The sequence below is a fragment of the Aythya ferina genome, assembly GCF_964211825.1.
Source record: "Aythya ferina genome assembly, chromosome: 1".
Lineage (NCBI taxonomy): Eukaryota > Metazoa > Chordata > Aves > Anseriformes > Anatidae > Aythya > Aythya ferina.
This window is the reverse complement of record NC_140296.1, coordinates 130,421,897-130,437,875: the sequence shown is the minus strand read 5'-3', so window position 1 is coordinate 130,437,875 and position 15,979 is coordinate 130,421,897. Positions and strand designations below refer to the sequence as shown.

At 37.8% G+C, this 15,979-nt stretch overlaps 1 long non-coding RNA gene across 1 annotated transcript; it reads right to left on the bottom strand.

Annotated features, from left to right (window-relative positions):
- Positions 1-8,086: 8,086 nt before the first annotated feature.
- Positions 8,087-15,891, bottom strand: LOC311423338. The gene is made up of 3 exons (XR_014685658.1): positions 15,161-15,891; positions 12,111-12,205; positions 8,087-9,102 (listed from the first exon to the last, which is right to left on the bottom strand). It is a non-coding gene; the product is annotated as an uncharacterized lncRNA (long non-coding RNA).
- Between the last annotated feature and the right edge of the window lie 88 nt (positions 15,892-15,979).

The following is a 15,979-nucleotide window of genomic DNA, read 5'->3' as shown; positions in this document are numbered from 1 at the left end:
TTCACAAGATATGCATGCTATTTCCTGGTGCATTAAAGAGATTAAAATGGATTACAAGCAAAACAATAAATCTTTGTATTCTAAAACTTGGAGTGTGTGCAGTTCTTAAAAACCATGTGATGCTTTTGCTTCTTGTGTTTCACTTGGAATAGACATAATGTTGTGAGCTATTAAATGTTCAAAGTTTTTAATGCATAAACAAAAAAAAATCATGAAGCAAACTCATTGAATTTTTGTTTTCAGCAGTATGTAATATTCATCTTCTTGCAGAAGTGGAACACTGCCTTGTGTCTACACTGTGATGATACTCATTCGCTGTGAAAACATCTGACAGGCATTCACCTTGTTTATTTTAAGAATTTAAATTTCATGCCAAGCCAGAGGAGACAGGGAGGCTACTGATTTGAGCTCTCTCTCCCCCATTAGTACAAAAGCATAAAAACTAGGTTCCCAATTCAGGCTGGTAAAGTCATAAACTGTAAGCCTAAAGTAATCATAGAATATCCCAATTTGAAAGGGACTCATCCTAATAATTCACTTTCTATGACTATCTAGTTTGTTGTGAAAAATATGTTCTACTGCTGCAGAAATTGTCATTCAAGCTCAGTTTAATAAAGTGGTCATGACACATCATGTGAACGAAGAAGGAACTGTGACTGCGAAGAGATGAAGCACTTCACAAGACAGAAGACCTCTCACTTCAGGTTCACAGCGGCAGGGGAGAAGGATGAACAAAGAGAAGAAGCTGTCTCTTTTTTATTCAGAGCTCTCAGGGAGTGGGGGTGGGCAGGAAGCCCCAACTAGAAGTTCCAAGTTCATTTTGTATTTTCTGCTGAGCATATGCATTGTGTCTTGTGGTGTGGCAAGAGAACCATGCTGCTGGTTCAGGGAGCAGAGCTAGGTGGGTTTAGTGGCAAAATGTTATGCTGTATGTTATGTTACACAGAAGTCCAAAGCAGAATGGATTGTTATCCATAGCTGATGGCTTTCTGGAGTGATCAAACTGACTGCTTCTATCAAAGCAATATTCTGATTTATGAGAGCCTTGTCATGACTCCTATAAACATTCCTGCGTGCCCTGGGGTGAGAAGGAAATCTCCCTTCACAGAGAAAGCATAGAAGTTCAAGACTTGCAGGATGATTGAGGCACCACCTTTCTCCAAAAAAAAATCTGACATGTATAGTCTTGCTGCATGTACATGTGTTATATAGTTTGGAAAGGAGAACAGATGGATGGTCTCAGTACTGGCTCTTTCTGTATAACTGTGAATTAATCCAGTTCATTCTCATGATTACTAGCCATTAAAGCAAACTCATTATATTTGATATTTACCACCTAACTTCTTAAGTAAAAATCTCTCATAGAGTAAAATGTGGCTAACTGATGCTCTCTGACATCTGTACTTGTTCTGAGTACTACCTTAATTCATTCCTGACAGAGTTGTGCTCAATGCTGCATTTGACCCTGTTAGCAGCAATTTATGGAGCTTTTGAACTATGAGGGCAGTATCTTGAAACTGCTTTCAAAGTACACAAATTCACATTTATCAGGCTTGGTCTGCGCTTTTTCTGCTTTTATGTATGGAAGAATTATGATCATCACCTTGAACTGTGTTGATAGCAGCTGGGGGAGGTACTGCTTTGATTTTATTAACGAAGATGATTATGAACAGCAGAAGTTAAGAAACATAAATACATAGTTATATATAATGATTTTGTAAAGCAACCAAGCATCTTCTGATAAAAGCATGTTAAACACAGACCCTACTTAGGCAAGACAGGAGTTACCATCTGGTGATGGTAACAGAGTTCAGTCTATGGCCCAATAATTAGCAGTCAAACCTCCAGTAACTCAGCAGGTCAAAAGTCAAGAAAAGCCAGCTGAGCAAGGTCATGATCTGTGTATTGCAAGCTTGGATGCAACCAACCTTCCACAGCTCAGAAGAAAGGTCTAAGGGCAGGGGCCAAAGCCTAATCCCAGCTTCTAGCCCATGGGCAGAAGCTGTGGAGACACGCGCACTCGTGCGTGTGTGCACACACACACCCCCCTCCGGTTACAAAATTTCACAGCTCTTTCTCCCCAAACTGTTTTCAAAGAAGCCCCATCCAAGGTTAGCTGTGCTATATTAGTGTTCATCTTGAGGATACGCAGCTAAAGCCAGGAGAAGATGGGAAGTAAGTTGGAGGGAGTCTTCATAATCACCTTAGGGAGGGAGGTGTTTACAGGATGGTGGGGGCAGCTTGGTTTGGTTTAACTGTATTAATGCATTCAGTGCTCTAGCAAGACTGCGCTACTGAAGTTGGAAAGTAAGGCAAGTAGACTTAGGTAGAACTAAGATGTTTAGCAGCTGAAGGAGCTCTGCTGAAATTAAAAGTAAGCTTGTATTTCCCATAAAATAATAAGACAGTAATATATTTCTAAAAAGTAACAAAAATTATTTTCTACATTTGCCTGGAAGGCTCTTCATGTATGCGAGTATGTCCTTATCATCCTATAAGAACTGCATCCTACAGTTAAGGCTCTTGAAGTAAGAAAGATCTCTACTGTCTTGCCACTTCTGAATTTAAAGACTACAAAAAAAAACAAAAAACCTTCCTTGGTTAATCTTTTCCCTCTGAAAGAGGCAAGGAGAAATAAGAATACTTTAGTATGCCCATCCGCAATTTTAGAAATGTTCACTAATTTTGTCTTAATCTTATATTGACAGTGCTGAGATGTACCACAAATGACTTGTGATAGCATGAAAATCTACTGGTTTTCCTGATGTTATTATTGTGAATCTTGAATACTATATATATATATATATATATAAAGCCATAAGATTAATATAATAAGTTTTCAAAGACAAGCATCCTCATAACTTTTGCAAAGGTCAAAGAATTCAAGAGTCTTTGCCAAGTGTAGCTGTGATTTGTGTGAAAGTGAGGCCTTGAGTTGTTGAAGGCCTAGTTCTAGCACAGCTTCTGAAGGCAAAGAGTTAACTGCTATCACCTTTGTATCATGTTTTATCTGTGGCCTTCCCTTCCAGTGATTTTCCACTTTTGTCTGAGATTATCTCAATACGCTATGTTTAAAGTTTCAGTGCTTTAAGTCAACAAATTAATCATTGCAGCCTTCTTCATTTTGGAGGATTGTTTTGAAATTAAGAGCTAATGTTATTTTAACCTTGCTATTGTTTGGATGTGTGGGGAAAGAGCATAATAGCATTGATCTTTCAAGTTTTAAAAAGTGCAAACTGTCTCAGATAACATTTGAAACATTTTTCTTAGGATATCTGCCCTCAAAGATCTTATGTTATAAAAAATGTGTGGGTAGAGCCTTTTTTTGTTTGTTTGTTCTTTCTTTCTTTCTTTTTTTTAGGTGTCATTGAAACAAGGCAACACACAAACTATTGCAGTAGATTAGTTACACCACGGATCATTTATTACAGCCCTGATATGGTGTTAGAAGTTGGTGTGGGTAGACTACTTGTAGTCCAAAAGCACAGTCAGCGGCCTGGGGTGAAACTGTTAAAAGTATGCTGTTTAATCTCTGCAGGCAGCAATACTGATGCATGCATCATTAAGTGTTTGAGAAGCACACGTGCTGTTTGATGTGCTCTGATACTCACACGAGCAATACAGTGCTCTCGAGTTCTTAGCTTGGGGTCTTGGTCTTGCATGTGGGTGAGAACTAAAAGGCTGAGGCAAAAAATTGAGTGAAGAGTGATGCTACTAAGCTAGGGGAACTAATAAAACAGTGTGGGAAGGATGATGACTCCACCTGTGATTTTAGATAATTGCCAACCCTTTGTAATTCACTTCATACAAGGCTTTTGAATCATTGGTGATTCAAAAAGCATACAAAGCTTTTTATAAGCATTCAAAATTGTGCTTATTGACATCTTTTGTCATCTGCATGCAGCAAAGAAATACCAGCTGTCTTTCAGGTGCACCCTTTATAGCTATGAGCTTTTCCAACCTCAAAATGAGGCTTTGTTGTCACAGCCTGCTGTTACAGAAGTTTTATTTCAAATCTATCTGCCATATTGAATAGCTTCCAGAGGAGAGGGAGCCTTCAGCTTATAAGCAAGATATGCCTCAGTTTCACTTTCTATTCTTGGTGGCTATATGCATTTTTTCCATAAGAGTCACAGAAGAGAACTTTGACGTGGTAAAATGCAGTCCTCGCTCACAGCTTTGTTAACTGCTGAAACCTACGTTGTGATGAATGAAATCAGATGGTTGAAGTTGGTGCAGCTGAGAAGGAAGCTGGAAAAAGAATAATTTTGTTTTAGCCACCTCAGATGACGGCATGCCCCCACTTCTGCTCATATGTGCAGAAGTGACAAAATGCATAACTAGAAGTGGGCTGGATCTAGAGTGCTTTATGCTTCTGCACATCTTTTCTCACTCCAAACTGCCACGACTGCAAACATTAGGTCATTGAATTCAAAGTACAGCTAACTAGCTGTTGTTCTCCACTTCCCTATCCGATCAGAATAAATAAGCAGGGAAATGTCTGGTATTTCTTAGAGATAATATGCTAACCTATATTAAAAAAAAAAATAATTTTGATTCAGTGTTTGAGACAATAGAGGCATCAAGGTTCTTGTGATTTAACTGTGCCTATTTTTTGGGGTAGTTTTCAGAAGATGATATGTAACTAGTTAACTTGTAGATTAAATACTTTTTTTTTCCTTCTGGGTAAGGAAGTTACACTTAGTTGTATGTATAAAATGTACTAAAGCTTCAGAAAGCTACTGCTATGAAATATCCCTCTTGCTTAGATTCAGGGAGAAAAAACAAACAAACAAACAAAAAAAAACATACTTTGTCTTAAGACTAAGCCTGACTTTGTTATTAACTTCAAGACATTTCTTGTCCCCATTACTCATATTTGAAGGCTGTTTCAGAGCATCAATGCATGATTAGAAATTTCTAGTTAGAATCCCAGTGGCAGCTTATGCCCATTTTGTGCACACCAATATTGTCTTCTAGCCTAAACAGAAAAGACTTCTGCCCAAAAACTTTTCTAGAGGATGATTCTATCCTTTCTAGAGGGTGATTCTATCCACACAGTTTTTCCTGTGCTAGACAGAACTAGCAAAGCTCTAGACTCCTTGCACAAGAGAGTGAGGGTCTCTATTTACTTAGTTGTGTTGTTATTTCTTATCCATACCTGTTTCATTTTTTTAACATGTGAGACTCTACATGGTACTTCAGATGAAGTCTCAACAGCACTTTGTACCACAATCCCTCTGATTCTGTATCCCACGCACCTCTGTATTTGTAAGCAGTCCCTGCTGGAACTGTTTTGCCTGATACACCCTAGGATTTCTTTCACCTTTTTGACAACCTTATTGTTTCTGTACAACAACCAAGGTTACAGAAATAAAATAATGCTCTATTAGGGTGCAATTATAAAAATAGATGTATAGGAATTCAAAGTTGACTTTTAGTTTCTACGTTTCACATGCTAATATGTGTTCTACACATGCAGCACCAGTTGATACACCGCTGGGCTTGTCTATGGAAAAAAAAACACTGGGAATTATGCAGAACCCTCTTAGGACCTGGATTTTCTCAGCAGTCTGTGAACGGCTGGAAGGCTCATTAGGGGAGAAGAAAAGTGGGAGTTCTGCCACTGAGTCTTTCACCCAGATCTCTGTGCTGACATGCAAAAGGATGTGGCCTGAATACTCAATGTAGAAATAGTGTCTAATTCTTGCAATGAAACAGGCTAAGAAATTCAAAACTTACTAAAGCACTTATACAAGACTGCGGGTGCCTTAATACAATTGGTATATATTTCTATGTACTTTTGAAAATAAACATAATTCATTGCTCTCAGTATCAATGTTTGCTTGTGTGTTTGCAGGTCCTGTGGGTTTCCACCAAGGACACAAAAAAATAATCTGATGCCAGATGATATCAGTAATCCACTCCCCTATAATCAGTGGTATTCAAGCACCAGAGGCTTCCAAAAAAAAGGTGAATGTATTTCTAATATTCCATTAAAAATGCACAGTGTTGTACATAATAAGATTTGTAAGAAAAAAAAAAAACCCTCCTGACAATTTAGTTTATCCCCTACAAGAGTAAGATTTAATTACTCTTATCTTTACTATCATAATTTGCAATGTGCAGTAACTGCAGATATTATTATCAGCCATAAAATTATTCAGCCAAAAAACTTAGGTGAGGTGCCTAAAGTGCTGTTTTCCATATGTCTGTGGCAGTTAAAAATGCTTTGCTTTTAGTCTAAATTCACTGGACATAAGTTTTATGGGAGTGAATTTGATGTTTTCCCGATAAGGGACATAAAGGTTACAATTAGTTTTTCAGGAAGGCTTACATAGTCTATGTCAATGGAAACCTTTTATTGTATTTTTGAAAAGTTTGTACTGCTTTTACTCACCTTGTGTCCAGATGGAAACATCTTTTGCTCACATAAAACTGTAATTGACTTCAGAGTTTCATAAAACTGGGTCAAAGATATAATCTATCTCCACAGGTACTTCTGTGGCTGTTTCAGCTGGTTCTTGAACTTTGAGCTTAAGCTTCTCTATCGTGCAGCTTTTCTATTATTATTATTTTTTAATTTTAAGATTATTTCTTGATACAGTATTAAAGAAAAGAAAAAAATTATTAGTTTTCTAACATTTCTGCGACTTTCAGTAACTGCACCAAAAATGTACTTTGTTCTTGTTTTGCTCTGTGATCCTGCCCTTATTAATTTCAGACTTTGCCAGACACTTTTGCCAGATACAACCTCCTATTTGTGAGCTTTTCTTTGCAAAAGAAACCTTCCTATTCTTATGAAAACATCTAGTGAATTCTTATGATCAGATTTGGACAGCTAGCTGAGGAAAGAATGCTGAGAAACACAACAGATTTTCTTTTCTGGGAGAAAAGTAAAGTTAAAATACATCCAGTGAATAGAAACACAATATTTCTGGAAGCAATTAGATTTTGCTTTATAAAAAAGTAAGCAAAGGAGATATTACTGTAGGAAAAAATATTCTGCCAGAAGTTTGGTTTCTGGCAGAAACTTTCATGTACACATGATTCAGAAGAACTTTTCCTTAAATACTATAAAAGGTATGGTGGATGAAATCTCTGACTTTCAGAAAGTGCACTAAAATAAGTTGTGACCCCAGACCTCAAATTCATCAGTGTTTTAAAGGTGATTGTTTTTAATGGTTCTGAAGGTTCAGATGCCTGGGTTTATTCTACTTCTCTCATCACGGCTCCATGTGTGGTACAGGCTTTAAGGTAGGAGCTGGCTGGGGCAGAGCTGTTCTGGAGACACTTAGGGATTGCACAGAAATTGACCTTGAGTCAATGACTACGTAAATAAACTGAGCAAAGCAAGACAATCATTTACTGAACTAGAACTGACCGTCACAGAACAGCTGTCTCATAAGTTCCGCTTGTCCACTGCTAAGGATCGATAAAATAACATTGCAGGTGTTCTGATATATAATTCTTGGCTATTAATCCATGCAATTGTAGGATTGATCAACCTAACTTTCAAACATTCCTTCAGTATTTCTGCTTGTGTATACTTGTGTTTTTCTTTAGACTGAAGCTTTCTGTTCCCACAGATAGCAGGGAAACAAATGCTTATAACCAGGGACTTCAGTATTCATGGTAGAATAATATTTTAGAAATGTTTTTGTCATTTATTTATTGTTAAAATAACTCAAAGTGTTATGTTTGATTAAATGATCTATAATGACATAGTAACAGCTTTGCACTGTTTCCTTTCCAATGCAGGTAGTTCGTGTTGTTACCAGAAAGATGATTTCTCATGTTGTTGCCAGAAAGATTATTTCTCATAAAATATAGGCAGGATGATACTTAGCAGGAAAATTTTTTAGAATGTAAACTACTTCAAGAGAAACTCCCCAAATCTCTCATGTTTCCTACTTTTTTTTTTTTTTTGCGTTATCATTTACTTGTAAAAGACATCTTAAAAAGCTTCTGAATGGCTGCTTTTTTTACTGCAAGCATATTTTTAATTCTGTAGATTAAATAAATACATAGTCACAAAACATAAGACAGTGATTTATTATTATTATTATTTTATTACAGACGAGTGAAGTTGAATCAGGAACAATCATTCCCCTGAGAAGTACTGCCTCCAAAATAATCTCACAATGCAAGGGGAGGCGGGGGGGGGAGCACGGAGAGGACAAAATGAGTGATAATTAACAGAGCTTGCTGACATGCTGTTCTTTAAAACTTAAAGATGTGCATCGGTTGGAGACAGGATATCGAATATCAGTAGGCAAAGCAGCAGGAAACTTTTTCCACTGGATGAAAGGGATAAAAAGAAGAAAAACAAGTCTTGGCCTCTCATTGCACTAGCAGCTGACTAAGCTCCCGACATGCTCAAACCACAGCCAATTGTAATGAATACCAGGGAAAACAGTATCTTCTAAACAAAAATCATTACAAACTTAGAAACTTTAAGTCGAGATAAAAAATATAAGTTTCAGAATAACATGGCAGCAGAAGATAGGTAGATCACAGAAATGAAACAGAATGTTGCAGCTGCAACCTGCTTGCACAAGATGCTCTGTGTTCTGGGTGAACTGAGGCCTGTACAGACAGGGGCTGGGGGGCCCGGTTGAGATAGAAATGCAAAATCCTGGCGTGTGAGGGGCAACCAGAGGCACTGCTCCTCTCCAACAGTGCTTTGAAGAGAGGGGGGTGAAGCTGGAATGAATGCTCCTTCTTTTTCACATTAAAAGTTCTGTTGATTCAAACAGATCAGGAAAGTTGTTGCATCCCGAAGCATAAAGACTGCTGAGTTGAATTGGCTGTACAAGCCAAAATACTTTAAGGGGCAAGATGATGGGGGAAACAGGGAATTTAGGAAAGCTGATGATAATTAGGGATGTGTTTGTTTACCATGCAGTGAAGCTTCCGGCTCTCTTTCAAGGCAATTTGATAAAACTCATAATGCCACTTGAGCTGTGAGCTCCCAGTGGTATGGAATGTTCCTGTATGGCAACTTCTGTTCCTTCTTGATTTCCTCCCGCTTGCAGTCCGAGCTGGCAGCAGCCAGGCAAGCCATCCTCCTCCTCTGTTGCTGTGCTTGGGCTCCACAGCCTTATGGAGGGGAACACAGACCTTGGTAAAACTTGGCCCTGTGTGTTTGCTACAGTTTTATTGTTTTTTACTTTTCCAATGTGAGTATGTAGCTTTATTGTCCCTAAACATAAAACTTAATGTTCCAAGCTCTCCCTTAACAAAGGCATAAAAGAAGCTGGCTAATTCAGTGATATGCCATGCATAGCAACAGATGCAGATAGGAAATCTGTAAAAGATATTTACAAGCCAATGATTAAATACCAGGCTGTTCTGAGGTGCTCTTCTCTTATGCCTGTTGTACTTCTTTGGCAAGCCCTCTAAGAGGGTCTGTAGGAAAAATAATGTAACAGATAATACAAAAATAAAATAAAATCTGCAGGACTTTCTAGTGAAAACAACAACCTACAACTTGTAGGCTTAGGATGGAAATTGGAGTGCCCTTGTGAAAGTCAGATTTGCTTTCCCAGGGGCACGAATGGCCCTTACTGGTCCCCTCTCCTGGACACCATCCCCATTAGCCTCTGCCAATTTCTGGCTGGAGGTGATGGGATAGGCCCTGGGGGCCAGGCCCCACATTGCCCCCTGCCTCGTGGCCCCAGGCAGCCCCTGTTGCCCCCCGCCCCCCATGGGTGGAATTTGCACCCTCACTGGTGGTGGGCTGAGAGCAGTGAGAGAGCAGAGCCTGGCTGTGAACTTTAATCCAAGCACATGTGACTGTACAGATGTAACCTGTTCCACTTCATTTGGCTCCCGGTGAGGTAAATGGTAGTTTTCCTGGTGGATGGGCACTGAAACAGGCTGTGCAAAGTTCTGTTCCTCCAGCGTAACTGATTTTAACCAGACTGTGCTAGTTAGCAATGCGCTGGCATGCAACAAAAGAAAAACACTACCAAAGAGAAGGCCAAAAAGAGACAAGAATCTAGGAAAAAACTGAGACAGTGGGGGAAAAAACAAAACAAACAAAAAGAAGCATATAGATTATAGAACAAAAGGAAAAAGGAAAATGACTGTAGCACCCCAGATTGATTTGAGGTGGTTGTTTCTTGGATACAGGACTTCCAAATCCATTAAGGATCTAGTCAAATATATACGACATACTTCTAGTCTACCAGAGGAAACTTGTAAGGGCAGAAGATCAAAATAAAGACAAAAGAGTCAAAGTTTGAGCAGGGGATACTAAACTAGATTATGCTACCTGATTTTAATCCAGATAAATTGGAATTATGCACCTTTCAAAAGTGAAGGGGACCTCTCCCTTCAAACCATTTGAAAAGTGGCTAAAAAAGAAGTGTCAAGTAAAAAGACAAAAAAAAAAAACATGTTAAAATTTCATAGGCAGCAAGAGAACAGATAAAAGCTTACTTATCCTCTCCTTTCTTTCAGTGAAAAACAAATGATTACTTTTTATTAATCCATTCAAGAATTTCCAGAATGATATGATGCAAAACGATGCAAAACTATCTTTGGGATTTAAAGTTCCAGTGAAATTCTGAAGCCTTTCCTCCTAAAGTCATTAAGAGAGGATAGACAAAGTCTGGTCACCTTAACCTTAATCCTGTAGGAAATACCCTATAAACCAGGTTGGAAGCGGGGCTTAGAGAAATTATACAAAGAGGGACACACAAACAAACAAACAACAGGATTGAGTCTGGTAGACAGATGCCTGGATGTGCAGGCTGCTGGAAATCTTAAAGAAAGGATGTGATCTTGTTGCCCCCAAGTCTTTCTAATTATTGTCCAACTTGATGCAAAGGGATTAGATACAATTGAGAAAGCAGCACTATTTCTGCATAACTTCTATGATTCTTCAGTCTTTGATTTCTTGAAACTACCAACAAGATCACTTAGAATAACATTTTTTTGTGAGGAAAACACCTATGCCAGTTTAGTAATTTCTCCTCATTGATTTGGAATCACAAAAGCTGCCTATTATTTGCTTTCCCTTCTTTGCTACCTTTTTTTTTGCCTTTCCTTCTTTATTCAAGTTACATGTGAACTGGCAGTAACTTATATGTGATAACCATATTCTTGGTCTCTCAAGACTATTCTGTATGTATCTTTTAAATTTGTTTTAATTTAGTTCAGTTTACTCCTCCCCCCCTTTTTATACTATAAAAATGATTAAAGATTTCACTAGAAAAAAAACAGAATAGCATTCTGATAATGCCTTAAAAATAAGAAAACAAGGTATTCTAGGCTTCTTTTACAAGCGAACATAATATTTAAATGTACGTTTGACACTGTCTTTGTTCACAGGGTTTCAAATTACTGAGGTTTATGACTTTTTCCTCTAGGAGGATGTTTTATTAGTCAATAATATTTTACAAAGATATTTCTAGAAGATATAAAAGCTGTTCAAATTCTCCTTTTACATTGCTGTGTGTGAATTTATTCTTGCATGTGAGGCATACTAAATTTACCCCAGTAGACTCAATCTGGGTACTTACACAGTATGTATACTTGTTGCCCTTGAGAAAAACCTCAGGATATGGCAAACTATTGTATGCGTATACAGTTCAAATTTAGATCAATCAACTTGGAATTACTCTTTTTTTTTTTTTTTTTTCCCTATTAAAATAAATGCAGACAGTGGCCTTTTTGTGGTATTTTATTTTGTGCTGCTTTACTTAATCTATATTTTTGAGTAGCATAATTAGTATGAAGATTTTCTTTTCTTTCTTTATATGCAAGGGCTATACAAAGAGCCTTGCCTAGTTTTATAAATAGCCATTTGTACAACAAATGTACATTTTAGCCCCTCCAGCCTGGAGAAATAATGGAATTTCTTGCTGAACTGCTCGTTGTGATTTAGCGTCTGCTTAAGCATGTATTTGGCCCTACTGACTTAAGCAGGCTTTGTCTCTTCATTGAACTGAGATTAATTTAAATGCATTTAAGTGTTTTGTTTAGTTGAGGCCATGTTTCCTGCAGTGTGTGTGACTGGGTAACTATCCACGGCAGTTCAACCTGTGGTTCCCAGACTTTGAGACAAGGACAGATTAGAGGGAAGACGTCTGTGCATTTACCTGAAGCAGCCTTGGAGGTAAGCAAGCCTATTGCCACAGTTGTCCAGACTTCCAGTAGGAGAACTGCCAAGGTTTCCAGGTGAAACCCTGAAAAACTGAAAGATGGAAACCGCTAAGCTATTTCACATGTAATCACACTTGTTATAAAGACTACATTATGCACAGCAGCACTCCCATACTGGAAAAATACAGGGGTAAGATAGCTAGCAACTAGGTTATCATATGGAATATGTTGCATGCATGTCACTAACTAGGCTACTAGAAAATGAAGTCATAAAACTGCAACGAGCATTGAAGCTTTTACTCTATCATACGTGGCTTTCAAAATACACTTGAAAAAGCTATAATCCATTATTCTGTCAAGCAACTTGCACAAGAGTTTTTACCATATAAACAACATGCCAAGCAGTATCCATCTTAGAGAAATTTATAAATTGCCAAGATTTTAAAAAAATAATACATTTCAAGCTAGTCTTCACCAACATTAAAATGAAATCTGTTTATAGAGTACAATAAACATATGACAGAACTATCAACTTTGTGTGTTGAGAGTTGTTGCTGGTAAATCAATATGGATGCTAGGGCACCAGGCATTTTAAAAATCAATATAATAAATAAATATAAGAGTTGAATTACAGTTTAACACTGTGTGTACAGAGATGTGATTCATCTTGACACAAATAATACATGTTGGATAATCAACAGAGATGACATTCTTTAAAGCCCTGAAGAAATGCTGTGATCAAAAGACTGGACTGAAACTCGAAAATTATTTCCAGGCCCACTGACTGACTGGTTTAATGGCAGGTTTAACCTTATGACTCAATTTTTCTATCTGTAAGATTAGGACAATATAAGAACAGTATTTTGAGACTCTCAAGTATGCAAACTATTATTAAAGTTAATTATGGCTAGAAGGGGTACATTTTCGACTCATAGTCACATTTATGTACTGAGTTCTTCTGAAGCAATTACTGAATTACTGGGTTTGGCAAGCAGCCAGGAGAACTGCATCTGGGAAGTTACAACTGGTTCTAAGCCTGATGTTTCTTCCTTTTTTTTTTTTTTTAAAGAGCTTATAAGGCATTCAGCACTGACCTAAAAGCAAGATAAAAAATGTAGAAATAAATGAAATGGCAGAACCTGGTTTCTGATTAGCAGAAGATGGAAAAGAGAATGGCAGAATTGTGAGGATAAGCAGTTCAAACAGGCTGTAGGTAGTCGATACCCAGACTGGCTGGTAGAGCGCAGCCTGGGAGAGAACTAAAGCACCCGGGTTTTTCCAGTTCCACATTGTCTATAAGGTCAGCCTTAGGATGACTTTAATTTAGTATGGTGTGTCTAAAAAAGATGCATGTTGTGTTCCCAAGCCTTTATTTCATGAAACATCAGGCCTTTTTAAGAACAAGTCTGTAGCCAACCTGAATGCTTTGTAGCCTGTGAAGATTGCACTGGAGTTCCTATTAATGAATTTCACAGTTTGTAGGGTACAGGTTTCAGGAGGATTAAAAAGAGTAAAAATATTTTTTCTAAAAGGAAAAAAATACTGTTCCTGGGAACTTTGAGTAACAGTCCCTGTCCTCAGAACATGTTTTCTGGGGTTTGATTCAAACACAGCAAGTATTTGCAGGAAACATAAGGTAAAGAGGGAACAGAACTAGTAGCTAGCTCTAACTTTTCTTCAACCACTGTAAAACAGGAATGAAGATTTACCCATGCACTTTGAGGACAAGCAAAAAGGATGTGCCTTTATACCATGACCTGAATAAATGAAGGTGCTGCTGCCTAAACATCCCTAGTTCTTTTATCTATTTGATAAATATTTAGTAGTTTAAAAGCCTAACTGATCTTTAAGTTCAGTTTCCTTAATTCCCAAACAATCTAAACACCATGATGGCTCCAACTTCCCCCCTTATGTTTAAAATAAATTCACAGCCAACTTCTGGAGATTTAGTCAGACTTTGGCAAATTAGCAAGGCTTCTCAGAGCAAACAACTGAAAGTAATATGGCTTCTGGCAGGAATAAGTATTTTCTTCTGTATTAGCATGACTGAATCTCTGTTCAGACCAGGTCATGCGGAAGATGGAGCATTCAACTTCTGACATTTTATTTTAACAAAAATGTCACTTTGCCCTTAATCTGCAAATAAGTCTTAGCTTATCATCTACCAAACTGCCCGAGTAGAAGCAGAGGGCATTGTATCACCTGACGAGATAGGGTGCTATCATGCTATGCTACTACCATGCTATTAGCTACTATGCTAATACTAACTTAAAAGACTGAATAATGTATAAATGATGAGATCTGTGTTTGAAGAAGTATTTTTTTTTTAATAATAATAATAATAAAAGAGTTTAAACTTTAAAAATGTCCTACATTTAAAGAAGAAAAGCGGAGTGGGCTAATGGAAGAAATGGGGAAGTCCAGTCAGGTGAGATGGAGAAAAACGGTTTTAAGAGGCCAATGTATACAAAAAGACATGCAAAATCACAGGAAAGAGGATTACAGAACTTTGAATATTTTCTTTTAAAGAACAGATTTAAATAAAGGCAAGCCAAAAGTATATTACCACTAGAAATGTACTGAAGCTATAACATTTAGATCTGGAAATGTTATGACATTAGTGACACTATAAATTTAATCCCCCCATCTTACTCTTTCAATCCTTGACAGAAAAAGGCTATTGATACAGAAAAACACATTAACACTAATAACATCAACCCACAAACATTATATTTTCATTTAAAATACAACAGAAGGCAATTTTGTTTCCTGAACTCCCACAAAGACAGATCTCTAGACAGATCCTGTCTCTAAAGATTTTAAACACTAGAGAAGGTCTGAGCCAAAGTTCAAGTGGAAGAGAATACTAATAATGAGGAATGAGAGAAAAAGAGATGTAAGATGAAAATGACCTAAAAAATTGTTGACAGACTACTCCAAATGTTGAGCTCCATCTGAGGGGAGAGGTATACAGGTGAAGAACAACTATGGGATAAGGTTAGGTGTTCAATAGAAATAATGGGAGCAGAAGTGATGGTGTACTTACTTAGGCTATGCAAAGCCCTTCAGTGACAAGAAGACAGCCATTCTTGGTAAAAAACAAGATGTTCCCAAGTAGATTGTAGTGGATGACATGCTAGGAAGGTTACTGATGTGCCATGGTTCTGGTGAGGAGCACACATGAAACTAATAACTCAAACTGTAGAATTTGCCATTTCCCTCTCGGCATTGTTCATTTTGAATGGATGTTATGCCCTTTCTCCCTGACCTGTGTCTATTTAGAGTAAAAACTCTTCAGGGAAAAGCCTGGCCATTATTCTGTTTGCGTAGTTATCGTGTATTAGGGTATCCTAATACTTGCTTTATGGTAGAGGAACTTCCTGAATCTTCAGTGTTGGCTACTTAGGAAGATCACAGAATGCGATGGGAGGCATGTACTTATGGGAGTATTATGGGTGATATAAACATGTCCAAAAAATTAGTATCAGTTCCTTTTTTAAAAAAAATAAAAATAACATGCTTTATTTTGGTATAGTCTGGACTTTTGTTTTGGCTGAAAAAACGATCTCAAACCGCCCCATCAACGCTTGCAGGCAGCACGGTTTTCAAGATTAATTTCATTCCGCATTGCATATGGGCTGCCTGCTCTTCACGGAGATACTGAACACGGGGCAGGCGCACAGCGCGGTGCGTCCTCGGCGCCCGGAGGGAATACCGACGGTACCGGCTGAAACCGCACAAAGTGGAGCAAGGCAAGTATACACCCCGCAGGAAGGAAGAATGACGATTCAGAAATTAATTAAAAAAAAAAAAAAAAAAGGCGTTACTGAGGCAGGTACCGAAAAGAAAGGCAGCGCGCTAACGG